We start from the raw sequence: 16582 nt of genomic DNA on the forward strand, positions 1-16582 counted from the left end.
AAAAATCAAAAGATCAACGAAACATTCGTTGGTTTGAGTTTATTATTTTAGAAGGATCAACTTTGAAGGCGATTTTTGAGTACCATCGATTGATATTTTTTACTTAGTAGTTATGAAGAATGTTTTAAATATATTGTTTAATAATATTTAGTCTATGTGCAAAAATACGGTAAAATTAATTTACACGACTGTCACATTCTTCTTTAAATATTCTACTTTGCTGTGGTTTGTTTATCATCAAAATAAAATAATATAAAAATAAGATTCGCGAGGAGTACATACACTGGCAGATTGTAATTCAGTTGCTTGGACATTTTAAATTAATATTCCTAATCTACATTTTAATAGCTCTAAAGCTAATGTCGTTCTAATATTGTTTTTCAACATATTTTCCATTAAGATCAACATACTTTTGCATGTATTTGAACGAAACTTTTCCATTCCCATTGACGTAAAACATAAAAACATATCAACCAGTTCTTCAACTGAGAGAGAAAGAGATCCGTTGAGTATATTTTGGGTGAGGTGAGGAAATTATTTTATAGAGGGGAAGGTTCATTGGAATTAGCCCTGATATTGGTTTGTGATTGCGCTACGTCAGCTTGAAAAAAAAACGGACGACCAAATGTGGCTCGAAGAAGAAGAAAAAAAATGGTTATGTTTTTGTGTATTTGTTGTTTGTTTTTTTAAATGTTTTTTTATTTATTTTAATAGGAACGCGGGTAATTGACAGGTATAGCTGCGGCTGAAAGGTTACAGAAAAACCGCAGAAAACCTGCAGCACCGACGATTTCTTCAGGTGTAGAAAACGTTAACCTCGCAATTTATTTTTGATCTGTTGGAATAAGAAGAAATCATTGGGTGTCAAACTGGGACTGTACGGCAGATGACCCATAAATTCAATGTTTTGACTATTCAATGACTATTTTGTTTGAACTGATGTTTGAGAGCTCTCATTGTCGTGGTAAGAATGATTAGTCTTCTGCGATTGATTTTCCTGATTTTTTTGAACATCTCTAGTAAACAAATGCTGGTGGTAGCGACATGTTCCGTTATTCCAAAAAGATAGGCGACAATTTGCTTCAAAGTACTTCGTGCGCGAACAACTTTTGTTGGTTTTGAAAGATCCATACAGTCGATTTCTTTGTACCAATCGACAGGAGAGTTTTTAAAAGCGATTGTGAAATTATGCGGTATCCAATCCGAGAAAATCTTTTTGACAGGCAAATGTTCATGCAATATTGAATGTATGCGAGTGGAACTAATGCCCAAATATGCATTAATCTCACGATATGTCAAATACGATTTTCAATATTAGTTACGCACAGCATCGATGTTTTCTGACACAACAGCCGCTTTTGGACTACCCTCACGAAATTAATCCTATAGCGAAGTACGACCACAATTGAATTCGGAAAAACAGCGAATCCCGGTGGCTAGAGATGGTGCTGTATCCACGTCGAAAGTCATCAAAGATCATCGTACGAAAATGTTCGTGATTTTATTCCATTTTTTGATCAAGATCAATGTTTGAAGTATCTGTAAATAACTCAAATAGCACTCGTATGGCCACACGTTCTGAGTACCACCATTAAAAACCTCAAACTTTCTGATGGCAATCTAAGATTTGACATTTTCACATCGGTATTGCCATATTTCAAAACTTAAGTAGTTACCTTTGTATACAAGGGCTCTAGTACAACATTTATCGAAGAAAACTGATAAACAAACTTTCTATTTGACATTAAACACCTTTTTTCAACAAGATCAACTACACGGGTATCGTTTACCGAATAGGAAAGAATAACCAAATTCCCAATACAGTAATTTAAAGGATTGTGAAATGTTTTGAAGAAGGAGCTTCTACTGAGACTTCCACAAAACTTGACCGACCAATTATGTAACTAGTGATGAGAAATCCCTGGACGTCATATAGAAAATTTTTGTACAACTTTAGAAAAATTACATTGCAACCTGATATTACTGTAAGATCCGAATGTAACATAAAAACGAGTGTTATATTTTGAAAGCAACAATAATACAAGAATTATCTAAAGATTTATGGAATTTTGTGCAACCAGAATGCAAAAGGTTGATGCAGATCTTTAAAAATCACTGGTGCTTGGAGAAGGACGAAACTGCAAACTACCACGTCATAGGTAAGTGCTTAGCATTTACACATCCGAGGATCTAATACATGGGAAAGCCTCACAGTTTACCCAGTGACGTTAAAAGTTTCAAACCAAGCTGCTTGATTGGATTTTCCAAGAACATCGGCCAGTGGTTTTTACTAGGGTAAGACGGGTCTATCAGGAGTCCTATGTCCGGAGCAGTTCACTACCGCCCATTGTCACAATTATGAAATTTTGAAAGTTAATATTTCGGCAGGTATTACCGGCATCACTGTTTGTAAAAGGCAATTCAAACCACCAAAGTATTCAATTTTATTCAGAAATTCCTGAAATAAGAAATGCAATTGATAACAATTTTAATAACTTTTGGTTAAAGCGGAATGGTGCATCACCACGCTTTAATGTTACCTTGAAATAATTACTTGAAGTTTTCTAAGATCGATAGGTTGCAAGAAGGTGTACAATAAAGAGGCCAGTGAGATTCTTTACACGATTTTTTCAAGCGATATTTAAATAAAAATATTAACAAGTTTACTTATTTTATGAACACACTGTATATTGGTCCAATACTTCCGCGGTAATTTTGAAATTATTGTAGATTATTCTTTATCGTTATAACCTCAGTTGGTTCAACTACATTTGGCTTCAATATAACTTTATCATCTTCCAAGATAGTGAAAATAACTTGTTGTTAGTGCTGCATTAAGTATTGGACCCCCTTTTATGTAATTTTTCATCACCAATAAGTAATAGATGGACAAAAATGTTGTCATAACAAATTATTGTTCTAATGATGAGTCAGTAATAAACAATTTGATATTGTTCAATAAATATCCAGGGTCACGCCTGCCCTGCTTCCTAGGCGATAGGAAAAATCAATAGCTTAACTTTAAGGGGTGCGCGGAGTATTCAGAAACTGCCTTCTCAACTCCCCTAGTCGATCACAGTAGCTGAAGGCCTTTAAAAATTTCTCCACAGTAATTTCGATGAAAAAACGCGTAAAAAAACATATAATTATGTGAATGTGTGTCAATAGTCGTTAATTTTTATTTACATATTTGTATATTTTGAAGAGCTACTCTAATTTTCTTTTATATCCGATGTTGAGGAATTTGTACCATTTCGGTAAGTATTCAGACATCTTGAAAATTTTTTATACATAACTGACCAACCTCTATATACCCTATTTGATTGCATGAAATTGTCCATTGAAAAATAGTTGGAATAATTTTTGTCAAAATTAATAGTTTTTTTGTTGTAACCTATATTCCGGTGCATTGACAGTCTATCATATTGATTTTGAGTTGTTAAGTAATCGTCTGTATATAGGTGATTAGATATTTACATAGATACGTGTCTCTAATGCGATTTTTCTTAATATTACTCAAAATTTCTACAAAATAAGTGATTGATTATTAAAAACATATTTCGAATAAAACTAATCAATAACCCGTATCAGTTACTTCATTCAATATTTTATCAACAAAAGGGTAACTTATCCAAAGATTATTTGTATGTAATGGTGAATATTTCAAGCATAGTTTTAATAGTACTATAGCCATCACTCGCGATTATATTTTATACCAGATCCACAACTATCAGGAAAAAAAACACAATATATTATAATTCACAGTAATATTACTACAATTATAAAGGTGGATCATTGTAATATCGTTCGGATTTGTTCTTTATGTTGCCGTCTTGTAACTTCCGGCAACGGCTCTCGTCCAAGTTTTTCTCACAGCTGTGATACCACTACCTCCGCTCACACAAATGGTTGTTGATGATCAAGGAAATCAATGACCCGAATGAAATGTAGAATCTTTAAGTTGGATCCCCAAATGTTTGAATGTTGACCAAAAGCGTGCAAGGGTAGAAGAATCGCGTTCGATATGTGCTCGATTTGAAAACGATATAGACTTCTTAAACCGAATTGTTACTTTGGATGAGACTTGGGTACATTTCTACGATCCAGAAACAAAGCAACAATCGTTGGAATGGCGACACTCTGGTTCTCCAAGACCTAAGAAGTTTCGTGTCCAAAAATCTAGTGGAAAAGTTCTTGCTTCAGTTTATTGGGATTGCCATGAAGTAGTCATGATTGATTTTTTGGATACGGGTAGAATAATAACTGGAGATTACTATTCGACATTACTGATCACTCTACGGAAAAAAATTAAGGAGAAAAGACGCGGAAAGCTATCCAAAGGTGTTTTGTTTTTGCAGGACAACGCCCCTGCACACAAATCTCATGTTGCCGTGAAAAAAATTCGTTATTTAGGGTTTGAATTACTAGAACACCCCCCTTATTCACCAGATTTGGTTCCGTTCGACTATTATGTCTTTCCTCAACTGAAAAAAAGTTTAAAAGGTGGTAAATTTTCTTCCAACGAGGAGTTAATAAAAATTGTGGAGGTCTGGTTTGCAGAGCAAGAAGAAATATTTTTTTTTGAAAGATCTAGAGACGTTACAGGTTCGCTGTAATAAATGTATCCAATTAAGAGGAGAATATGTTGAGTAATAAACTATTTTGACATTTTGTTTGGTTCTATAATAGGCTAAGAATTTTTCAATATATCCTCGTATTAATTGCACAAGTTCTTTCTTATATCTTTGATCGAGAGATCGAGAGCCTGACATATTTTGCATTTTTCAAAACCAAAATATTTCACGCGGAAACTATAGCCGAATGTGAACAAGAAATACGATATCTGAATCTCTCAAGAAAAGGAACATCTACAATTTTAACCCGGGAAATAACAGTAATACTGGTGAGATGGGCAAAAGACGGAGTCAGTGTTTCCGTAAGAAAATTTACGCGTGAATACCATACTTTAAAAGTACCGTATCGAGGGAATTAACGAGAAATTTTCAAAATAACGAAAAAGAGATAAATATACTCAAAACCAGTTAACACGGATACCAATATGTTGTCGCCAACTAAGTCGGAATTTGCAAATTGCGAGTCATTGTTATGGGCGATGAAAAATAATTAGTGATTTTTTAAGAGTTATAGGATTTGATTTTGAAAAAAACCACAAAAATTTGAAAAAATGGATAAAATCTTTATTAGAATTGATAAAACGATCAGTACAATTTAATGTTTGAAGATGATTTCATGCAAATTTTGGCCGCGGCTCCGCTTTAGATAGCCCATGTGCATGTCCAATTTTGGCACACTCTCACTAACATATCGGAATAAATGCTTTAATATTGGCTTCCAGTGCGTTAATCGTTGCTGGTTTATCCCTGTAGACCTTAGCCTTAACATGGCCCCAAAAGAAATAGTCCAAAGTCGTTAATCTAGGTGGCCAATTGACGGGTTCCAAACCATAGATGAACTGTTCACCGAAGGCGGCTCTCAATTTGGCCATTGTTTCGCGTGCCGGGTGGCATGTGGCACCGTCTTGTTGAAACCACATGTCAGGCATGTTCAATTCTTTCATTTTGGGCAGAAAAAATCGTCAATCATCACACGGTAGCGCTCATCATTAACAGTAACGTTCCGGTTATTGTCGCTTTTGAAGAAGTACGGCCCGTTGATGCCACCGGCCCATAATCCACACCAAACAGTAACTTTTTCAGAATGCATTGGTAGCTTTTGCAATGCTTCTGGCTGGTCTTCACTCCAGATGCGGCAATTTTGCTTGTTGACTTATCCATTCAACCAGAAATGAGTTTCGTTGCCGAACACAATTTTTCGATAAAAAAGTGAAAGACTTATTCAGTCGATTATTGTTGAGTTTCGGGTTCATATGCATAGATCCATAATTCGTCGCATGTTATGATCTTATAGACGTCTTTTGACATACCGTGATTGAAATTTTTTCATATGCGAATAAATATTTGTTAACTCACTCAATCTCACGGTTTGTCACAAGACAATCCCATCAGTTTACGTTCACGTCGATTTTGGTCGACCCTCATGCGCTTTTTCTGAGTGATTATCAAATTATGCGGTTTCCAACGCTAACAAATCTTTTTAACAGTCAAATGTAGAACTAATGCCCAACTATGCCTCAATCTCTCGATATGTCAGAGGACGATCTCTGTTGTCGCACAACAGCCGATTTTAGACGATACTGTGGCGAAGTGCAACCACGATCGAATTCGGAAAACCAGCGAAACACGGTGGCTTCATCACCAAAAGTCGAAGCGAGTTGATCGACACACTGCTGTTAGTTTAATCCAAGTCTAAAGTCATAGAAAATAACGAATGTTTTAACTATCTGTAAACAACTCAAATAGCACTCGTAAAACAATCTGTTTGAGTATGTTCACCATTAAAAATGTCAAATTTTATGATGACAATGTCAGATTTAACATATTCACATCAGTTTTTGTTACCAAATCTCAAAACTTAAGTTGCAACTCTCGTAGATTGCAGAAAAGTCAAGTATTTGCTATTTATAAAAAGTTAGATTGGATTAGATGAGCTAAAGTATCAAGGCCCTGAATTTACCTCGCTAACACTTCAACCTATTGATCTATTTTGTGATGTTTACTTTCGGTAGCAATGACTTTGCAAATTGAACTATCTGTCTTAAGGCTATGCGGCTTACCTCTTCTCGCTTTAAGAAGCTTTAATATAAGTACCGTAGGCTTTGTCTATGAATATCCTTGCACTCACAGAGGAGGTATTCAGCTAATTGGTTTCGTGCAGAGCTGTCGTTTCTCTGATGTTCTTCTGATGGTAATTTATTGAACAATGTCCATTGAGCATACCAGTAATTCTTCTTAGCTCACCTTTGCTTTGCATTTCAATCACTATTTTTCTGTTTTTTTTTGTTTTTCCACTTTTTTATATCCATGACTTGATAGCTTTTCAGGAAACCTAAATTTGAGGTACTATAAAAGAAGTTGTTCTGCCTTTGTTAGCTAGGGGATCAGCTTGATCATTATCGTGCATTTCGGTTTGTTGTTTGCTCCCAGTACAGAAAGACATATCGAACACAAAGAGAATATCAGAAACCACCTAAATGAAAATAGTGCACAGGATCGTTGGAAAGACACTTTTTGACAGGGATCGAATGAATGACGACAGAATGGTCAAAATAGTTAGAGACAAGTCGCGCTTAGGGCGCCGAAGTGTTGGAAGACCCCGCAAGAGATGGAGCGACAACCTCTCTAATAATTAAACGGCAGAGGATATGAGGAAAAACAAGCATTTTGCTTACATTAAAGAAAGAAGAAGAATATGTATGCTTACAAACTGACACCCAATATTTTGTGTTTTTTCCAGCTCATTAAAACTTATTTCCTAAATTCTTTCCTAAATAAACTTGAATGATAATCCAATTTAAGGATTAAATTTGAACGAATAATTTCTAAAAACTAAATAATTTAATAGAATGAGGACAAGTCTAGGTTCCTTTGTTTTTGAAAGGCTACTTTATAGACTATTATTTCTATTATAGGGCCTCTTATATTAAGATCGATAAATATAAAATGGCTCTTGGGAGTAAGACGTAGCCAAAAATATTATCCTTATCAGATTAACAGCACGAAACCAATTTGGTTTTTCTAGTGCCTATTATTCGATTTATCCATTTCTCTTGTTCATTATATTGTGTGTTCCATTTGAAGCGATAGTAAATAAAGTCTTTCAAATTATCAGTAGATGGAATGGAAGAAGATAGTAGAAATTACGAAGTTATTATAGCGAAGTATTTACACGCCTTTCCAAAAGGATTTATAGTCCGGGAGCCAGTAACAGATTTGTGCGACCAATTTTACTCGACCTACAATTAATGGAATCATTTAGCCCGTTGAATGAATAGAATAGCTGTAAATATATCAGTTAACGAATTTTCCTTTCGGTATACAGCGAGTTAATCTTTTTTTACTTTAGGTACTATGTCGACCATTATTTGACAGTATTTCAATCGGGCTGAAATAAGTTTTAAATGAAGAAATAAAACTATAAAATAATAGAATAAGTAATAATATGTCAATCAATCTTTTATTCATTAAAAACCAGCTGTTATTTTTTTGTTTTCACTTTGCCTTCTGCTACTTCCATCATCCCCGAATTCACTTTCAGAGTCACAGTCATATTCCTCCCTTAGGCCTCTTTCACACCAAACGAATCCGAATCAATCTGGATCACTCCGAATCAAGTTAAATCTGATTCGTCACCTCCACTCTTTCACACCAGCTGAATCAACCTGAATCTATATACAGTGCTTTTCAGATAAAAGTATCCACCTTTAATAACTTTTGTAATACTGGTATTTAGAAAAAATCCAAAAACACGTCAATTTATGTTGGAAGGGGCAAGCATTATGGCTTATTTAAACTTACTGGAAAAGCCACCCCCTCACCCCTAGCAGCATCCCCTTTATTTTTTTAAATTACTTTTCATATTTTTTATGTAAAATTTGGATACTCCTCTTTGAGCTGATTTCAAAAATGTATAATACTTGTAGGTTAAAGTGGTTAGTTTATGAGATAAAAAATTTTTCTTTTAAGAGCACAAATTTTACTTATTATTTACTTTCACCTTATCAGCTTAGAGGCTCAACAACCCCAATCGTTGTCAACAATAAGTAGAGCGATCGGTGTTTCATCTTCTACAGTTTTCCGAGTTCTACATAAATTCAAGTACCACCCATACAAAGTTAAGTTGGTGCACGAGTTGAATGAAGATGATTTTGATCGTCGTCTAGAGTTTTGCGAATCAATGACGCAAATTATCAATAACAATCCACAATTGTTAAACAATATTTGCTTTTCTGATGAATGCTCATGGTCATTAAATGGCTTAGTAAGTAGGCATAATTGTAGATATTGGGCTGAAAGTGATCCACATATTATGCGTGAATTCCATACACAACATCCCAAAGTTAAACGTTTGGTGTGGTATCCTAGGTGACCACATTGTCGGACCTTTCTTCATCAACGGAAATTTAAATGGTGAATCATATCTAGAGTTACTCAGGGAAGGGGTTGACCCACGTATTACAACAATAATAGAAAATGATGATAACCTTTCCGAAGATTTACTGGTATTTCAACAAGACGGAGCTCCCCCACACTATGCTATGCCTGTCCGACAATTTTTAAACGAAACATTCCCCGCTCGTTGGATAGGTAGAAGGGGGCAGATGATGGAGTGGCCACCTAGGTCACCGGATTTAACACCCCTAGACTTCTTTTTATGGGGGTATTTAAAAACAAAAGTTTAAGCTACCCAACCAGAATCTCTGGATGATTTACGAGAGAGGATAGAAAATGAATGTCGACAATTAAATCCAGCCGTATTAAGCAATGTCAGAGAGGCATTTCATAATAGATTATACCATTGTATGGAAGTGAATGGTACTCATTTTGAACACTTATTGTAACTTCATAATAAATAGCACAGTTAAAAAGATTAAAGAGTTTGAACTGTTGTACAACCCATTTTAGTACAGGCAAATAAGGTGAAAGTAAATAATAAGTAAAATTTTTGCCTTTAAAAGAAAAATTGTTTATCTCATAAACTAACCACTTTAACCTACAAGTATTATACATTTTTGTAATCAGCTCAAAGAGGAGTATCCAAATTTTACATAAAAAATATGAAAAGTAATTTAAAAAAATAAAGGGGATGCTGCTAGGGGTGAGGGGGTGGCTTTTCCAGTAAGTTTAAATAAGCCATAATGCATGCCCCTTCCAACATAAATTGACGTGTTTTTGGATTTTTTCTAAATACCAGTATTACAAAAGTTATTAAAGGTGGATACTTTTATCTGAAAAGCACTGTATATATATATATATATATATATATATATATATATATATATATATATATATATATATAGATTCAGGATGATATATATATATATATATATATATATATATACGTCCATCTCGTATGGTTGTTGATTCAAGACTGACCGGACGAGGAATCAAACCTGATTGAACCAGATTCGTTCGGTCTGAAGGGGGGAAAAGAGTCCCTTCACATTTAAACGGAGCGCTCGAAGCCGAATCTTGGTCAATCAGATTCAACTTTATTCGGAGTGATTCTGATTAATTCGGATTCGTTTGGTGTGAAAGGGTCCTTAGACTTTCATTCACGAAGATAGGATTGGAATTCCAATCGTGCTAAAACGATAACTTGAATCGCGAATCCCGTGAATATAAATTAGTTATTCTAAAATACAAATCGTTGTTTTTAGTGAGTACACATACGAGGTGTGGCTATTAAATAACGAAACTGCGCGCCTAATGGGTGCCCTAGACGGGTGGGGTAAAAAAAGAGTAGTGCGTTGGGTATTTAGATATTTTATCTATGCACGTCCCAAAACACGTTTCTGTCACTATTATAGTATTTGTGTAGTAGCGGTTTGAAACGAACGTATTTCTTTATCGTGCCGAAAACCATGTGTGACGAAAAACAGGAGCAGCGTATGAATCTCAAATTTCTCATTAAATTGAAAAAAACTCCAATTGAGTGCGCGTGTTTTTTAGTGGTGTAAACGCTTTAGTGAAGGCCGAGAGAGCACTGAAGATGACCAGCGCCCTGGTCGCTCTGTGACTGTTTTAACTCCTGAAGCAGTCACCAAAATCAACCAATTTGTGCGTGCAGATCGTTGAATGAGCAACGGGATCATTGCAGTGGATGTAAACGCCGATAAAGAAACGGTTAGAAAAATTTGAGAAATTACACATGACAAAAGTCTGTGCGAAATTGGTGCCAAAAAATCTGAATCCTGACCAAAAGCTCTTGCGTCAACGGGTCTGCTTAGGTTAGAAAAAGATCTGCTTTGAAAGGGACCCGATTTGAGTCGATGGAAGCGGTAAAGCGGCAGAGCTCCTAAAGCCCATCACCAAGGAAGTCTTCCAGCTCTGCTTTGATCAAAAGAAAAAACGTATAGATAGGTGTGTGGCGAGGGAAGGGGAACATTCCAATGTAGAATAATCTTTATAATGAAACCCTTTCTCGTAACCAGTCTCGTTATTTAATAGCCAGACCTCGGACTTTTCAATTTATTTACCTATTTATATTTCTCAAACTAAGAAAGGTACGAGAAATAGAAAAAATGTACAAAATGTTTCATTCTAGATAATTTTCAATGAGTTTGTGAAATAATTATTAAAAAATTAACTTCTATATAAAATTTGTTTGTATCTCATAGTTACAAAAATTAAAGCCGGCTGAAATTATGTTGAAAAAACCTGGTACTTCTTGTTGTTGTAGAATCACCCTGTACTTTTGAAATATCGCGATATCCCCTATTGTGTTTCCTTTATATCTTTCATCTGTTGTTGAAAAGAACAAAATTTCACTTCCCTTCTGGCCTTTATAGACGCTCGAAGCGACAGTATGATTGGCACGAGGACTTTGCCCTCTTTATTCCTGTTATCCTTTGGTGCTTCTCATTTTCGTAAAATGTTTTTGCTTATTTGGAACTATTCCTACTTTTAGTCAATTTCTTCTATAAGTAGTTTCCAGTTTGACGTGGATCAACCGATTCCAAAATGGGTTAAATATCAACGACTGACGCCACTTAAAGATTTATGATCATAACGTTCGCCTTCACGAAAACATGTATAAATACTTTATTGCAATTTATTTCAATTTAATCTGATCTATTGGAAGTAGAAATTGAATTAAAAAATATTAATTGATGCTGTATAATGAATAAAACTGAAGTGCAATGGATCGTTAGATTCTAATGTAATTAATTATTATATTACTAAAAACATGTTAGGAAAGAAATCTCTTAATCTTTGGAAAATATACGAAAAACTTTTTTTGTCCTCCACTTGTTTCAACGTTTGAACATTTTCATCACGTATAATATCCAACAAAATAAGCAACTGTATCACTTCATTGCTTTACATCCAGCTCACAGGCGTTAATTAATTTTTGTTTTTGTGAATATTGATCTTGAACTTCTCTAGGTTATAGTGTCTTGGTAGCTGCTTCCACGGGCTTACACTTCTCCTAAGAAATGAGTCCCGACAAATTGGAGTGTTCATGAGCCACGTTTGCAAGCCACGATTATGCTAGACAGCTCTGAATAGCATTTGCTGTGGTAATATCTTTAAAACAGAGTCAGGTCGGCAGCCTTTCTTCTATGCTCTAAGCTGTCCAAGTTTCTGGTCAACTATGGATCGCCTATAAGTCGAATTGCTCTTTCATCCTCAGGATATGCTTGAGAGCCGTACTCCAAATATGCCAGCAATATTCTAAGAATGGACGAAATTGGTCTAACTATTACATCTACGTCTTTAAAAGAATTAAGAAAATAGGCTCTAGTTTCAACAATTGCTTCTTCTTTTGAACTGAATTTTTATATCGACCAGCATTTTTTTGAGATCAGTAGTAGTGGATAGGGAAGCAATTCAAATTGTAATTCTTTCCTTTGTAACCATAATTGCCATCGACTTGTAGATCGGTGCATTGTATATTGTATTGGTGAAACAGTGTTTTTTTCTTCGACCTTTGAAACCGTTTTTCCTCAATTTTACATTCAAACTATCCAACAACTCTATTTAGTATTCGCTATTGATTGTGTTTCCATTTTGGAAATAATCGATGAATAATATTCCGTGCCTATCCAAAAATACTGAAGACATAACCTTCCCAGCTGACTGTTGTGCCTTTGAACGCTTCGGACGTGGTTCACCTGCTGCGGTCCACTCAGATGATGATCGTTTTGATTCCGGAATGAAGTGATGTATCTATGTTTCATTCATTGTCACATCTCGACGCAAAAATCTGATTTATTACGTGCAAAAATGGCCAAACACTGCTCTGAATCATCAACACGTTATTTTCGATCGACGCGGTACCCACTTTGAAAAAAGCTTTTTAATAGTCATATGTTCATGCATAATTTTAAACACACTCCATTTCACACAATTTCAATTTACGATTAGATATAATGGTTGACTTTTTTGATGACTTTTTTGTGACTAATCGAAATGTCATGAAATTTTCAACATGGTCTTTTGTGTGTCAGTCACACGACTTATTGAGTGATGTAATAAATGCTTTTTGCATACTCTACCATTTAGCAGTTATATGAGGTAAAACTATTCCGAATTTCATTCAAGCGCGTTCGCAGATCGGTTCTTATGGCATTTTATCTGAGCTTTTTCTTCATGTTATTTCACAATATGTAATTTAATATTAGTTCGTATTGTATGCCTTACATCATGCAAAACCCTATCTAAGGTGAGCTTTTACTTAGTTTAACATGTCATCAAATTTATCTCAAACCTTCATTCGTTTCTCCTCTTTTTTTTTCACACCTATTTTTTCCTCGCTCTTTGATTACCTTCTCATCCTTCTTAATTAAACATACTTCTTAGTAAGTATTGATTCAGCTACTTTTACCTCATATTCTGAATCTTATGAAAACATATAAACAAAGACTTGAAATTACTTTTTACTTTAGAAACTAACAAGAGATTACTTGTTCAAAAAAAATTATACGTTTACCTAATTTTCATATCTACCTTACGCCCTCCAAGTGTATTAACACTCTATTTTCCCTACTGTCACATACTATGCCTTTTATCGTCTTCGGAGAAAATAACATTTATATTTAAAAGCAAATATCGCGTGACTCAGCGAACGGCATAATCGAATCCAGACTTTCGGGCGCCTTTCCATTACTTGCTACTACCATTGATCTTGTACTCCGAAACGAAAACTAGAAAATAGAGTTGGGAATTGTTGTATATTACGGGGATTTCGCCAATCTTAGAAAGGCGAGAATTATTTATTATGACAAGATTATATTTGTTATGATTAATACTATTATTATAATACGAGAGCGGTCGGACAGAAGACTGACTTATCACTTTAGCTACAGTGCGGCAATTATATTATTAGCTTCAGCCATGTTTTAGATGTCATGTACGCGGGAAGAAACAAAACTGCTAAGCTTTCGCACTACTCACTTCCCCATTGTTGACATTCAGGCGTCAGTCGGCGTTATGCTACAGTTTAAACAAGTCCGCCATTATTTTGATCCTCCCGCCAAGTATGAATTGCAAAATGTGATTCGTTTTCTGCAAGCTGAAGGGCATAGTGCTGCAGAAATCCATCGGAGAATGAGTCGTGTGTGTATGGGGAAAACTTCATGAGTGATGGTATTGTGCGTGAATGGTGTCGAAAGTTTAAAGATGGACGTAAGGATGTGCATGATGAAGGGGACCAAGGACGCAAATCTGTCGTTTCAGATGACCTGGTTCAACGAGATTACAGAATGGTTAAAGAAAACCGCAGATTCGCCATTACTGCTTTCATCTTTTACCTGAATTGAAAACGTGGCTTGGTGGGAAGTCCTTTCAAACCAATGAGGACCTTCAAACCAGCATCAAGGACAACTTGAATTCATTGGTGGCAACTTTCTTCGAAGAGAGTATTGAATAGCTTGTCCCCAGATGCGACAAATGTTTCAATCTCTTCGGTGATAATGTCGAAAAGTAAACTTAAGGGTACCAATCTTTTGGTAATAAAATGATTTTGTATATGAACTTTTATTTATAACTTATCGGAGGTTCAAACTTTATAAAGGAAATATAAGAAATAGAGAATTTAAATCAACAAGGTGAAATCAGAAAATTCCTCGCCGAAAATTGGGAAAGAATTTCAACCAGAACAACTGGATGCAAGAATCGAAATGGATTTATAATTACAGATGAAAGACAGGCATTGGAAATATGGGCACGACACTTTAAAAGTCTGTCTAACAAACATCATACAGACGAAGTAAGAAATACTGAGGAAGTAGAACATGTAGATCTAACCAATAATAAAGATGACGATACACCACCAAGCCAGGAGATTCGGAAAGCAATTCAGAAGATCAGAAATAACAAACCCTCTGGGAATAAATGCAATAGTGGGAGAACTGATTAAGTTAGGAGGAATAGGTTCTAAGCGAAGGATACACGACTTAATCAAAGGAATATGGAAAATAGAGATTATGCCAGTGAGTTTGAACATAGCCGAATACATAAGAAAGAAGTACAAAAAAATCAGTCAATATCAATTTATAAAATCACGTGGTACAACTGATCAATTATTCACACTACGGCAAATCATGTTAAGATGCTACGAACATGTTATTGATCTAAATATACCAGCTATAGATTTTAAACGAGCTTTTAATAAAAAGACAGACTAATAGAACTTTTCAAAGATGTAGAAAGAAAATGTTAAATGCTTTCAGTCCAGAGGTTGAGATGGTTTGGACACATAGAAAGAATAGGGGACTAGCGGAGTTCACCAAGCCTTACAAACAATGAATGTAAGAGGACAGAGGGAACGTTGGTGAAGAACAGACTAGTTTGGAAGCAAAGGCTGTAGTGACAATTGCTAAAGTACGGTATTTATGCAGAAAACTGCTTTAGTTGTTTGGTAAATATGGGAAACTGTTAATTAAACAGTTTTTACGGGGAAAAACAATTGAAGAAACCGAGAAAAGTTGAATAAAAATTATCCTTGTCTCTACGTCCCATAGAATTATTGTAAATGGTTATCCGCTTCTAAAAATAGCCATATGAACACGGATACTTCCGAAAATGTGAAACTAAAAATATAATGTGTGATAAAGTCCACATAAAAGTACGTGAGATGATTTAGTAAATTTTTCAACCAAATGGGTATGCAATAATTTGCATGATCGCTTAATGCTCATCAAAAGTTCGCTCGCATTAAAAATTCAAAGGAATGTGTAAATATCCGTACTCTAAGCTCGTTTTTCCGCTTGTAAGTCACAGTATGAGACGTAGCAAACTCATGTGATGTCGGCTAGAAAGGATAACATCAAATTAAATGTATTATAAAAGGTTTTGAACTTTGTAATAAAACAGTAATAACAATGGTGCGGGTATATTGTTATAAGTATAGACAGTAATACTAGACTGCGCGAATCATTTACTTCTTATATAGAAAAGTTGTGCTAACTTTTAAAAGAAACAGCCTCTGTTGTTTCTAATGTGCAGTGATTGGTGACGTAAGATAAGTAGAGAAAAAGAACGGTGGAAGTAGTATGATACAAGAAATTTGAAGGAACAACGCTGGAATTTGACGGAGATAATTATACCATAATTTGATTTGTATTTCATTCTGCTATTGAATTTCATCGAATACGCAATCTAGTATACTATGTCTATGGTTGTAAGCATGAAAATAAGAAACTTGGGGCACATGCAGAACAAGTGTGTAGGCACATGCAAGTGAAGCCTGCAGCGCCCCCCTTGACAAATTCCTAATCAAGAAAGATCCGTACTTATATTGAGTAAAAATATAAAATAGATCACAATTTGTTTCGTATTCAATATATTATAATGTTTTCCTTATTTATTTAAACAGTGGGGTAAATTTATACCCAACGTTTCTCATTTACTTACTTAGTTTGTTTATACACTAACACTAAGTACACTTAACTATTCGCCAAACTATTGACAAGACTTATTATTAAACACTTAATGTATTA

The 16582-nt window shown here is 35.0% G+C and overlaps 1 protein-coding gene across 7 annotated transcripts in view; it reads left to right on the forward strand.

Annotated features, from left to right (window-relative positions):
• The window catches only part of LOC130901866 (protein Fe65 homolog), a 95654-nt gene that overhangs the window by 12184 nt on the left and 66888 nt on the right, over window positions 1-16582 (forward strand). For 2 of the 7 annotated variants that reach the window (XM_057813508.1, XM_057813510.1), the window contains exon 1: window positions 3061-3257. The exons of the other annotated variants lie outside the window; for them this stretch is intronic. The gene's annotated coding sequence lies outside the window, so the exon portion shown is untranslated. Of the gene's footprint in view, window positions 1-3060; window positions 3258-16582 lie in introns of those variants that run through there. 7 annotated transcript variants of the gene reach the window in all.

The sequence above is a fragment of the Diorhabda carinulata genome, chromosome X (genome assembly GCF_026250575.1).
Source record: "Diorhabda carinulata isolate Delta chromosome X, icDioCari1.1, whole genome shotgun sequence".
In the NCBI taxonomy this organism is placed as follows: Eukaryota; Metazoa; Arthropoda; class Insecta; order Coleoptera; family Chrysomelidae; genus Diorhabda; species Diorhabda carinulata.